The 14,282-nt window shown below is 38.7% G+C and overlaps 1 pseudogene; it reads left to right on the forward strand.

Moving 5' to 3' along the window:
* The first annotated feature begins 6,224 nt into the window (after nucleotides 1-6,224).
* On the forward strand, nucleotides 6,225-13,484 carry LOC127683697 (NHP2-like protein 1; annotated as a pseudogene).
* Nucleotides 13,485-14,282: the final 798 nt, after the last annotated feature.

Raw genomic sequence — 14,282 nt, forward strand, 5'->3', positions numbered from 1 at the left:
TTTTAGTGCTACAAATCTAGAAAATAGAAAAATTAATCATTACAGTTAAATGAAATCTTAGAAGCTACAAAATTGACGTGTTCACTGGCCAGGAGGGCAAATCATGATGGCGAGTGTTTGTTTTCAAGAGGTAGAGATGGGCTCCTGACAATTTCTACTCAGTGCTGTGCTAGCTCACAGGCTGACCTGTGTTTTCATGTCCGCCCTGCTGAAGGTCAAAACCTGAATTTAGATGACAGAGAAAGTATAGTACAAGGGAACTGTGCAGTTCCTAGCGGCTTTGTCAAGATCATGTGGGACTGGTAACTGATCAGATTTCTGAAGGCTGCAGATTTTCCTGAACATAAATCAAATCTCCACCTATGAAGCATAACGCCTTTCCCTTTCAGTTTAATTATTTACTGCCGAAGGACATGCTTCTGCTCTTGTATAGGCTCCAGTGAACTTCCCCGCACAGTGGTCCTGTCAGACTGGTGCAAATGCCTTCACTAATTGGTGTCCTGCCCTGTTGTCCTCATGCTGAGTTCAGCATGAAGCCGGGCGCTCTCAAAGAACAGGCTTAGTGTGATAAAAGTAACCACCACAGATGTGTGGTGCCTGAGAGTGTTTGTTCAGTCAACATGGACACTTTTCAAACACAAATAATACAGGTGGCCAGAGCTGATCATTACTGTTAACTCTCATGGTCAGAATAGTCCCTGAACTTGTGGGCATTCAGATGCCCATTAGAAATAGATGACTCTAGTGCTAATCACCCTAAAAACATAGTCTTAGCCACAGAGAACCCAGAAGACTAAGGATGAATCCTCACTATTGTATGCCTATAATTGTCTTGAGCTTGCAAAGGAGACTTCTGGGCAACAGCATTGGCCATGTTGTCATGTACCTATAATTTTAATTTCCTTTTGTACGAAATTTTCTTTAGTGTCTATGAGTTGGTTAGTGTCCTCCTTACATCTGAAAGTATAAAAGACCTCCACTGCTGGTGGGGTTGCAAATTGGTACAACCACTCTGGAAATCAGTCTGGCGGTTCCTCCGAAAACTGGGCACCTTACTTCCAGAAGATCCTGCTATACCACTCCTGGGCATATACCCAGAAGACTCCCCACCATGTAATAAGGATACATGTTCTACTATGTTCATAGCAGCCCTATTTGTAATTGCCAGATGCTGGAAAGAACCCAGGTATCCCTCAACAGAAGAGTGGATGCAAAAAATGTGGTATATATACACAATGGAGTACTATTCAGCCATTAGAAACAATGAATTCATGAAATTCTTAGGCAAATGGATGGAGCTAGAGAATATCATACTAAGTGAGGTAACCCAGACTCAAAAGGTGAATCATGGTATGCACTCACTAATAAGTGGATATTAACCTAGAAAACTGGAATACCCAAAACATAATCCACACATCAAATGAGGTACAAGAAGAAAGGAGGAGTGGCCCCTGGTTCTGGAAAGACTCAGTGAAACAGTATTCAGCAAAACCAGAACGGGGAAGTGGGAAGGGGTGGGTGGGAGGACAGGGGAAGAGAAGGGGGCTTGCGGGACTTTCGGGGAGTGGGGGGGCTAGAAAAGGGGAAGTCATTTGAAATGTAAATAAATTATATCGAATAATAAAAAAAAAAAGAAAAAAAAATGGAATGGCATATGACAAATGAAGATAGAAAAAAAAAGTATAAAAGTATATGACATAGGAGGGATTCAGAATAAAAGTGAGGATTCTAGAGCAGATCATGACATAAGTTTTGAAAATTATTCTTTACAGAGATTGAACATAGGAGCGAATGAGTGAGGAGATTGCCCACTTCTTTAATCACAAGCATAGTTCTCCACAATTCACAATGAAAGCCCAACTTCTGTGCTTTGGTTACTTTGGTCAACCGTTTTCAATATTTTCATATATAAAATATATAGACTCTTACCTAGGCACAGTGACATATTCCTTTAACCCCAGCTCTTGGGACTCAAAGCTGAAGGACTGTCTTAAGGTTGAGGCTTGGTCTGTATAGAAGTCAGGCCTATGTAAGAAACCCCTGTCTCAAAAACCAAACCAAGCCAAAGCCTAGAACCCTGCAGTGTGTAGCTGTACAGTGGCTTAGTTGAACAAAAATTGGTTGATTTTCAATGTTCTGCTGCTATTTCTGTGAAATGAAATTATAAAATTGTGTTTTCCTCATTTTCAAAGATGTATAGATATTTTCAATGTTTGTAGAGACAGGGGTGGAATAATCCGACCTGCTTATAGCTATGCAGACAGGTGATTACAGCAGGTGCCTAAAGGGGAAAGGGGCAAAGTGCCTGGTGAGACCCAGTTCCCTAAAGCAGAACTCAGAAGAAACAGACTCAGACATGATAGGAATGAATACTGAGATTAGCCTTACAGACTCACAAAGCCTGTCGTGGCTCTGCGACTTTTCCCTCCTCCTCTCCACCTTCCTCCCTCTTCTCTTCCTCTTCCTTCTCTTCTGAGGAAAAAAAAAAACAAAACATTGGACAATTCTGGAAACTTTCTTTGCAGTGTGACTATTCTGCCTAAGCAACAAAGAAGAAGAATTCAGTGTGGGCAGACTGTCATGGCTCCTTGAGACATCTCGACCTTGTGTTTCAGCAACGGTCATGCGTCTACCCACGCCACCCAAATAAGTCACAAGGGGAACTTCAAAAGCACTCTTTATAGCAGCCCTATTTATAATTGCCAGAAGCTGGAAAGAACCCAGATGTCCCTCAATGAAGGAATGGATACAGAAAATGTGGTATATTTACACAATGGAATACTACTCTGCAGTTAAAAACAATGAATTCATGAATTTTTTAGGCAAATGGTTAGAACTGGAAAATACCATCCTAAGTGAAATAACCCAATCACAAAAGAATACACATGGAATGCGATCACTGATAAGTGGATATTAATTAGCCCAGAAGCTCTGAATACTCAAGACACAATTAGCATATCAAGTGATTCCCATGAAGAAGGAAGGAGAGGGCCCTGATCCTGGAAAGGCTTGATACAGCATTGTAGGGGATTACCAGGACAGAAAAATGGGAGGGAGGTGATTGGGGAATGGGTGGAGAGAAGAGGGCTTATGGGACATATGGGGAAGGGGGAACCGCGAAAGGGGAAAGCATTTGGAATGTAAACAAAGAATATAGAAAAGAAAAAGAAAAAGAAAGAAAAAGAAAAACAAAACAAAGAACAACCATGGGCTCTCATTGTAAATGATGTTTGGCTTTCTGGCAATGATTTTTCTGTGGAGTCTACATTTCCTCCAAGCCAGAGGCAAACGTTTACATGAATTTCGTCAGGTTCAACAAAATTATTATATGTAGCTTTGGTTGTACTAAGGTAGACTTTTTTTCTTTAAAAAAGATTTAAATTGCCTATAGTCACATGACTGTTTTAGTAAGTCAACACCTTGATAAATAACATCTTGCTTCCAACTTCTCTCCTTACAAAAGACATCTTCTTCAAGGGACCTGGTCTGGCTGTTTTGAATGGCATTAACCTCAAAAGAGCATTCTCTATATTCAGTCGTTTTTTTGCACTGAGTATCCCTTTAGTAGTTGGGCCAAATACTCTTTTATCTTGGGACACAGGGAAAAGACTTCTATTCTTGTTTTCAAAATCTTGCTGATTTGCTGAACAAACCTCCAGCTTGATCTTTTTCCTTTTGTAAGTTACATAAGGCATGCTGTGTGAACTAACATCTTGTCACTCATTGTCCTAAAGCAAGCCAAACTGGTGAGAAACCACCTACTGCTGAACTTCAAGCCTGTGCCAAAAAGGCAAGAGCTACATGCTGTTCTGTTGTGTCCTTGAGTGATCAAACAGTTCTGAGAGCAAACAGGAGCTTCGGCAGCAGGAATCACAGGGCTTCGGGAGCCAAGCAGAGGGCAGAGAAGCCAGGGAGGGCTTTTCTTAAGGTGAGGGGACACTCTCTTTACTCTTTGGTTCAGGACACATGAACACTCCCAGAGTAGTCAGGCTGATGCAAATGCTCTTAGAGAGTGGAAGAAGCATCAGAGCACCGTGGCCAGGGCGCTTCTATTCTTTTTGTTTGCTGTTCACTTGCCAATATTTAGGTGCATTGTTCTGGAACAAACCAAGGAATCTCAGTCTCTTGTGTGGCTTCACATACACATTCACACATATGTGTATATGTGTGCTCCAGAGTGACCTATTCCATCCTTCTAGTTAAGGCTGTCCAGTCTATCTTTTGTAATGGGAATGAGAGAACTGATCTGAATTATGGAGTGAATGAGAGAAACAATTGTTTTAAAGCCACTGGTAATTTCAGAAAGATGTTTATCTTGAGTAAGACAAAATCTCAATATTGCATGGCACTGAGAAGAAATATCTTTTCAGAATCATCTTTGCAAGATCAATAATTCAGTTAAAAGTGAGTAACTTTAAATCCATGAAGTTCTTGTACCTGAAAGTACAGAACCAATATTGTATTATATGTTAAAACTTTTAGAGTAACATTAGGTCTTGAAGACACTGAAAGGGGACAGCTGCTAATTTCTTATTTAATTGAACTTTTCTTGCTCACTGCCCTCTCCCGGTCATCCCCTCCCACAATCCTTCCTCCATTTCCCATCCCCTTCTCTTCTGAGGATGTGAGCCCCTTGTAGGTATCCTGCCACTCTGGTACTTCAAGTCTCTGCAAGTCTAGGCACTTCTTCTCCCATTGAGGCAAGACAAGACAGCCTGGCCAAAAGAACCTATATAAGCAACAGCTTTTGGGATAGTTCATGCTCCAGTTGTTCAGGACCCACATGAAGACCAAGCTGGGCCTCTGACAGCCGCTATCTCTACAATATTTGTACTTTTATATTCCTCATAGATTGGCATCATCACCATGAGGCAGTCACAGGCTTCAAAATACTGAAACAGTTATTCTGGTATAAGCGATGGGCTCATAGTATTGAAAACAGGATGGGCAATTATGTGTACTATAGAGCATTTATAATCTCTTGTCTTCCAGGTGTCTTAGTTTAGGCTGTTGTAAGCTTGAGGTAGGATTTCATACATTTTTGGGAAGTGTTCTCTCCTGGGATGCAGATGTCCGACTTCCTAGTCATCACACTACCGAATGAGACTTGAGAGGTTTAAGGAACTCTTTCATGAGGACATTTATTCACTCTCCTCCATGCTTGGGACTTAACCACACCCGGAGGTCCTTCCTACTATCGGGACTTAACCACACCTGAAGGTCCTTCCTACTATCAGCATCCCAGGGAGCAGGAGCTCAGCATGAATCTGAGGGACAGAAACTGAGCTCACACCAGATCCTCTCTGCTCTTATCCTGAGCTATTTCTCACTAGGTTCTTATTTGCAGAAGAGATGTTATTTCTTGAGCCTCCGTGGTCTTATGACACGTGTTTCACTCTTTTCCCGCCTTCTCTTTGCCCTTCATAATTATTAATTGATATAGTTATAAATATTAATGGATTCACTCTGACATTTCTATACATGCTCATTGTCCTGCTTCAGTCAATCTGCCCCTCTCATTTTTCATCTCTTCCTTGAATTCATTCCATTTTCGCTATAGTGCTTTTGTCTTAAATGTTTACATATGAGGGGAAATGCAATATGCGATACTTGTCTTTCTGCACTCACTTTACTTCATTTGATGAGATGACCTCTGGTTTCATTCACACCTCCTCCTTTGCTCTTTATTGTGAATTGTGTTTTATGGTTCCCTTTCTTTCCCTGGTCTGTGCTGCTGTTCAATCAGTCACAGCTATCATTCTCCATACTTTATCTCCTTGTCTGTTCTTCATTATCATGAAGATTTCTTGGGTGCCAGAGACTGATTGGTTCAAGTCTACTTACCCAGCATCTATCAAAGAACCTGGCAGATAGTAGGTGGTCTATAAAGGAATATGGAATGCAAAGAAATAATAATGGAGAAATCTATGATCAATTTAAAGACATTAACATTGCATTATGAGTATGAAGTCCTGGAGTCATAAAGGAAATTCTTGAAAGTATTTATTTATTTATTTATTTATTTATTTATTTATTTATTTATAAGCTGTTTGTCATTCACATTGCTTTCTTAAAGGACTTCAAGTATACCTACCACACCTATGATACTAAGGACTCATGGGAATTTATTCTACAGGTTATTTACCTCCTCACCCCCACCTCTAAACATCCTAACAGTGTTCGGGAGCTGGATTTACATGAGCTTCCCTCCCTGTATAACTATTATGGTGGATGTTTCCAATAAGCGTAATGATAAGGGCGAGCCTGTATGCGCACCTTGGCAATAAGACTTGTATTTGAGACCCAGAATCTAAACAAGGGGACAGAGATTCTGATATCCAGTTCTTGGCATGATGGAAGTAAAAATGGAGACTTAATAAAGTAGCTCATTTAGAGTCAATGATTTTAAAATGAGGGTCAGAGAAGCTCACAGTGAGTGAATTGGAAAGCAGCAGATCAGGCCTTAAATCAAAGGGGCTGCTTTCATTCTCGTTTTCAACCGTGGCACCTGCCAGTCTTCACTGGCCTTCTTTCCACCTTGGACATGATTGACATCTATTCACTGATGAGTATTGTATCTTCTCCCGTGTAGCTATTCCATCCTCCATAGTGGGTTGCAGGCTCCTCTGGAATAGTATAATGGTGGGGGAGAACACTGTATTCCTTGAGTAATTAATTCTCCTTGTGTTTAGTTGAAGCACACAGAAAGTCTGTTGTTCAATCCTTTGTAATACAGAAAGCAAAAGTAACTTTCAAGATGAGAAGAATGAAAATAGTCACAAATCCTTGCCTTTATTCTCTAAAAGGCAAAGGAATTCTTCCATTATTTCATGTTTTCCTTATCTCCCTTTTAAGTTTTCCATAGTGCCAAAGTAAGGCAGATTTTTTCTTTTATTAAAGGGTTACTATATCTGAAGATAAAATAAGTGAAATACTGAAGTGTTTTTGTCACTTCTGGCTTTAATATTTGTAAATAATGTGTTGCGATTCGTTTCTCAGGAAAAACAAATGCTTTAGCTTCAAAAACTGTCCGTTAAACTGAGAGACAGGTGTATCGTGTTTACAAGGGATATGACATTATAAACTCAGCCAGAACAACCCATCCAGATGTGCAGTGATCTGTATCCGTGAACCCAGAGGACGCTGTCACAAGTTTTATGGGTAATTTCTGTTTCTGAATGTTTAGACACCTTAGCAGCCAACTGGAATGGGGCCAGTATCAGTGGCAACACACAGATGAGAAACCATTATCTAATCAACTTCCATCAAACCAGTCAGAAGTGAACAGCGCTTCCTCGAAACACTTATTACAGATAACATTTTGCTTGTTAAATTTATGAAGTGTAAAGCGATGTAACTTCTTTCCTGAAAAAGTCAAGACTGCATTTTCATACACACGTCCACCCACAAACACAGTTCAGCAAGAGAAGCACTAATAAGGTCATTTGACAAAAAAAAAAAAAATAAATCACACAAATTGTGTTTAGCAATTTTCAACATTTACTGAGAGAGTCCAGGCAGGGGGGCATGGCCTTGCCAATTATGAAAAATGTTATCCTGAATAATTAACAGAATGTGTTGACAAAAAATGTCAGCATGAGAGGAGGCAGCAAGCTTCATCTACTGGTGTGTAAGAGAAACCTTTATGAACCCGGAGGTTTGCTAATTTAACATGTTTTCACATTGCTATAAATCGTTATTGAGAATTTGCTAAAGACAATGTGGTCTTAGAGGAAACGATTTGTGTTGTATATCATAATACACAGTATCAATTGCTTGGAATGGTAGAGCAGCTCTGTGTCAGAATTAGGCAGTCTCTAAAATGAGGATATCTACACACTGATGAATTATTTTGTATATGTGCCTTGTAAATACCTCAGTTGTAGTCTCTGTTGCTCCATGTATAACACAGTTTTCTGGGTTCTCCCTGTGATTAGCACCATTGGACTCCTGAATGAGCAACCTCCTCTCCCAGCACACAGAGTAATACTGACACAGATGGACACTTTGGCTGCTTAGCAGCTCCAGGTAACTACAATTACGTCAGTGGCTTTGAATGTACACATAGGAAGAACTCCTCAACAAAATACGTGATGGGATATTGGGTATTGTAGAATTGGTCCTTATTTTAGTGTTACAGAATAGCAACTCTTCTTGATTTGATAGACTTCAGAATCAGAAGAAGTTTGAGGTACACAGAGCTAATGCCCGTCTCCATCATTTCTGTGAGACAAAGTCTTTGTAGGTGATAAGTGTTCACCTAAATCAAGCTTATACTTGGTTCCTAAACGGGAAACTCCTTTTTTCTCTTTGCAACTTATTTAACCTTGATGTGGACCTAATGTTTTTCCCATGCTGCCTTTGGATATTTCTGCTTCTTATTCTACTAGAGTTCCTTTAGATTCCTTTACTTTTTTAATGGAAGCTTTTTTTTATTTGCTTCTTTCAAGTCCATTGCTATCTGTCCTCACAGCACCATTGTGTTCATGCTAAACAGCTCTCAAGATCATTTCTGCTCTCCTGAGATACAATCCACCCACTCACCACAAAATACTCATCCACCCAACCATGCATCCATGCATCCATGCATTCATGCATCCATCCATCCACCCATCCACCCATCCATCCATCCACCCATCCATTCATCCATCCATCCATCCATCCATCCATCCATCCATCCATCCACCACCCATCCACATTTTGTGTACTTCATATTTTATTCAACATCCTGAAAGCCAGAAAACAATTTTCTATTAGTTCTCTCTCTCTCTTTTTGTATTCTGGTGAATTGCAGCATAGTTACCATGATATTGGGATCCAAACTTTGAGCTTCATATTGAATCTATCTTTACTACAATATCTGATTGATGAAGTTCTATAATTTTTTAATTAACATGTCTTTTGTTTCTTCCTTTCTTATTGATACCTCTTGGTTTGCTTTTTTATTATCTTCTTTATGAAAAGATAACACAACTTTTTAACAGGTTTTGGAGTTATTTTTAAGATAGAAATTCATTTGCCTTTAAATTTATTTTATGAAACTATATTTTCTTCTCATTATATAACTTTATTGTTTTTAATATTATTTGCTTTACCCACTGAGCCTCTATTGAGTAGTAAAATATAATCCAGCAATAAATCTGATGGTAAATACCCAAAGGAAGATGCACTAAAACCTCACCTCAGAAAGGACCGAGTTTCCAAACTCATTGCAACATTATCTATATAGACAAGACATGCAAACTGTCTAATATTCTATTGACAAAGAATCAAAGCATGTACACACACACACACACACACACACACACACACACACACTCACACACACACAATTCAGCCTAAAACCAGAAGATTATATCATTTGATCATGATATATGAACAATGTGATATGCTTAGTAAATGAAATGATTCACAGAAAGTCAAGTCATGCTAAGTACAACTTAAATAGAGAATTTTAAAAAGCCAAGCCCAGAGAAAAATACAATGGTGGTCATCAGAGCTGGAGGATAGAAGAAATCAGAAAATGTTAACTCAGAGTGTTTACTTTTTCAGCTACACAAGGTAAGTCCAGAGTTTCAGTGTGCTGTGGGAAGACTTCCCAACTCTCCCCACTGTGTATTGAAAAACAACATTGGAGTAACTTTTGGTGCTCTAGACACACATGCACAAAGACACACAAAAGCCACTACAAACTAATGGGCATGTGAACTTGCTTAGTGAGAACAATCATTTCACTATACACACAGACATCAGAACATGGTGCACAGCTTAAATATACATGACAGAATCTTGAGAATCATATACTTGTTGCTTGAGATTCTAATTAAGCCAGAGCACACGTATAAGAGATTCTTTTGTCCTTCTGAAATTTGTAAAGAGTAAATAAATAACCGTATTATTGGATGGATTCTATACAATAGAAACCTTTTCATACATTTACGCTAACTACCCAGGATTCCTTATGCCCTACAATGTCTTGTACTTTGTAAGACCCAGGGTAAATATCATCTATGTTATAGTGTTTTTCCTCATCTCATATGATAATATCTTTTTTTTTTGAAGTCTCATGTGACTTACTTTTCTGGATGGCTTGTGTGGGATGCAGTTACTTGGTATATATTTAACTATATCTTTGCTTATTTTAACTGCAATGTAATCTTTAATATATCATTTTATATTTATATATGACTGTGCATGCTCTGAGGTTAGTGATTAAGTCTTTAACTTTTTGTAGCCTACTGAGTGTAGTATATAGCTCTTAGGTATACAGATAAAGCATTAGAAATGATCAATAGAATGTATGTATTACATCTAAGAGGAAATGGTATTATTTTGGTGCAAATTAAATCATTTGAAATAAATACAATCAAATGTTACAAAAATTAACTATTATGCAATCATTTTATATCTTCATCTCACTCAAATACAATTTAAATTTATAAATTTATAAATATTAAATACCTTTAACAGTTTCAAGGAGATAATAAAAATAAAAGCCACCGTCGATTTTTAAAGAGGTGAGACACATCCTTCAAAATAATTTCATAAAAAGGTATCTTCTGGCTCAGAGGATTTTGATTTTTGTCAGTTTGATCCCAAGGCAAAACTTGAGTATTAATATAAAGAAATAAAATACAGTGCCCATGATTTGCAGATTGAAAATCTTATTAGGAAATGTACAGTTCCATTAAATAATTCAAAAATTTAATATGATAAAATATTAAAAATTAAGTCACTGTGGGAGAATTGGTAGCTTCTAAGAACACAAATTTTATTGGTTTGTGCAATTCTGTGGGTCAGACTTCTAGAATGAATATAGTCTTGAAGTAACTAAGATCAGTTCATGAAGTCTGGGCTCCTTCCTGAGACCTGGGGAGATTTCTTCTCTTTCCTGGTTTCTAGGACTCTTCTCTTTCTTTCTTCCTTTGTTTCTTCCCTTGTTTCTTTCTTTCTTTGTTTCTTTGTTTGTTTCTTTCTTTGTTTCTTTGTTTGTTTGTTTCTGTTTCTTTCTCTTTCTTTCTTTCTTTCTTTCTTTCTTTCTTTCTTTCTTTCTTTCTTTCTTTCTTTCTTTCTTTCTTTCTTTCTTTCTTTCTTTCTTTCTTTCTTTCTTCCTTTCTTCCTTTCTTCCTTTCTTCCTTTCTTCCTTTCTTCCTTTCTTCCTTTCTTCCTTTCTTCTGTTTTCATTTTAAACTCCAGATTTTTTTCCCCTCACCCTCTGACTATTCCATATCCCATACCTCCTTCCTGCACCCCTGTCTCCACAAGGATGTCCTCACCCCCACCCCTACTCCACCAGACCTCTAAACTCTCTAGGGCCTCCAGTCTCTTGAGAGTTACATGCATCTTCTCTGACTAAACCCAGGCCTGGCTGTCCTCTGCTGTATATGTGTTGGGGGCCTCATGTTAGCTAGTGTATGCTGCCTGGTTGGTGTTCCAGTAACTGAGAGATCTGGGGGATCCAGGTTAATTGAGATTGCTGGTCCTCCTATAGGGTCGCTCTCCTCCTCAGCTGCATCCAGCTTTCCCCTAATTCAACCACAAGGGTCAGCAGCTTCTGTCCATTGGTTGGGTGCAAATATCTGCATCTGACTCTTTCAGCTGCTTGTTGGGGCTTTTGGAGGGCAGGCATGCTAGGTTCCTTTTTGTGAGCGCTCCATAGCCTCGGTGACAGTGTCAGGTCTTGGTCCCTCCCCTTGAGCTGGCTCTCACTTTGTGCCTCTCACTTTGTGCCTCTCTTTTCCTCAGGCTCCTCTGTATTTCCATCCCTGCAGTTCTTGCAGACAGGAACAATTAAGCTCATTCTTCCATTTTCACAGCTAGTGGTGCTGAGGGACAAATCCTCTTCTTTATCTTCTTTACTCTTTTTTCTTCCTGTAAAGACCAACTTTTGACCACAGCCAAAAATATTGTTAAATTTAGCTCTGGTATATTATAGCTCTGGTATATTATAGCTCTGGTATATTATGGAACTACTTACAGAATCTAAAATATTTTTTTTACTTCAAGGTTTTAAATTATTCATATCTTCAAAATCTCTTTTCCCTTATTAGGTAACATAATCTGGGTTACAAGGATTAGGAGAAAGATACCTTAAACAGCCAATATTCTATTTGTGAAAGCACTGTGTTTTACATATGTATAACATTAGGTATATCTTCAATGGGTGTATTCCAGTGTCATTAGTAGTAATTCTAAATTTTTTTATAATTATAAAACATTCAGATGGAGAGGGTCCATGACATGGGAATGTGGTAGTCAGCATTCACAATAGTTCCTTGTAGCCTTCCCTTCTAGGTACTGAGGCCTTGGACAGTCCCTTTCTAAATAGGGGCATGATAGAGTAAGTGGATTATATTAATAACTTCTGAGAATTTGTCATTGAGAACATTGTAGCTGTTATCTTGATCTTTCAAGATATAGAAAGCTAAATGCTATGTTACCCTCAAGCATCTCTAGTTCTTGTGAGAAGAAACAGGCTTCCTGTCAATAGCCGGTCACGTGGCTAAGCACTTTGACAGTTCCACGCAAGCCTTCACATGATTCCATCCTGGTGGACATTGAGACTTGGACTGTATTAAAGACCGTGAGAATTCCCAAGCTTAGCCTTTTTGGAATTCCTGACCTACAGTAATCACAATTAGTGTAATTTGTTGCATAGCAATAGACAGCCGGTACCTTTTCCAACTCACATTTCTAATGTGGCTGAGAAGTACTAATTGGTAATTTCCTTTTTAAAATAACTTTAGGGAACAGTATACAGTCTATGACTACTCAAATAAACTCACCATGCTTAGTTCAATGTGAATTAAACTCATTTAACTATGGGTAGTAATCAAGTTACTTCCATTGCCTTCTCCACTGTCACCTGCTTTCAAGAGATGTCTACAGACAAGGGACCCATTTCAACTGTCTGATTTAGTCTAATTTTGTTGGTTTGAAAATAATAATAAAAAAATGAGTGCTAGAGATGTTGTGATTTTTCCCATAGGTATCTTGATTTAAAAAGTAAAATTTAGAAGTGATTTCTGCTCCCTTTTTCTCAGAGCATTTCGGTCTGTCTGAGGCGGGCTGTTCTCAAGTCAAGGTGACGCCAGAGCATCACAGCCATTACAGAGGCTGATGTGAATCCCAAGGCCCATCCCCTTGCAGATTCCCACATCACCAAGAAGCTGCGGAACCTTGTTCCACAACCCTGTAACTACAAGTAGCTTTGGAAAGGAGCCAATGAAGCCACCAAAACCCTCCACAGAGGCATCTCTGAGTTTATTGTGATGACAGAAGGTGTTGAGATCATCCTGCACCTCACTCTGCTGTGTGAAGACAAAAATGTCCCCTATGTATTTGTGTGCTCCAAGCAGGTTTTAGGATAGTCCTGGGGAGTCTCCAGACCTGTCATTTCCTGTTCTGTCACCCACAAAGAAGGCTCTCAAGTAAAGCAGCAGGTCCTTTCTATTCAGCAGTCTATTGACAGGCTCTTGGTATAGACTGTGGCCTCTGCCCTTTCCTGTCTACACCTTCCTTGTTTGTGTGTTGCATTGTCTATTAGCATGTAGTGTTTTCAGCCAGTTTCTATTATATTTCATTACATCTGGTTTTTATAATTTTTTATTTGTCTTAATAAGGTTGTTTTGTTCCCATCTCCTCATCTTCTCTTTTGACATTTTTTAATCTTTCCTTTTTTAGAAAAATGAAATGATACCTGAAAGAGGTGAGAGGCAGAATGTCACCATTTAACAACAGGAAAAAACAGGAGAAACTTAAGCCAGGGGTAGTCTACAAACTTCCTCCACTGTACAGGGTAGGATGAAAGTAATATTGGTCCCTTATGCCTTTGCATATAATATCTCCATAAATGTCAGCATGACTGAGGAACTTTCTTTGGGTATCAGTCCCACCCACCCCTCATCATTTGAAGAAGTTTAGTAATGTTAGGCCTATGTCTAAGTGCCATTTATTAATGTTCTGTGTGCTTTTGTTGACTGTAACCTGATATTCTCACTCCAATCCCAGTTGTATTCCTGAGGATATCAGAGGCAGCAACACTTCAAAGGGATTCTGGGGAAATCATGGCTATTTGGACTTACAGTATAGACAATGCTAGAAAGAAACATTCTCTTCTTGGTGAATGGGGATTTCATTTGGTGAAAGTGATAACATGTTCATTATTGGGCACCCTATTTATTTATTAGGGTTTATTATTTATTATGACCTGTTCATATTTTATTTTAAATGAAAAATTAGTATATGCATAATAAAACTAGAATTTAAGCTTCCTAATGCTT

The sequence above is a fragment of the Apodemus sylvaticus genome, chromosome 4 (genome assembly GCF_947179515.1).
Source record: "Apodemus sylvaticus chromosome 4, mApoSyl1.1, whole genome shotgun sequence".
NCBI lineage: Eukaryota > Metazoa > Chordata > Mammalia > Rodentia > Muridae > Apodemus > Apodemus sylvaticus.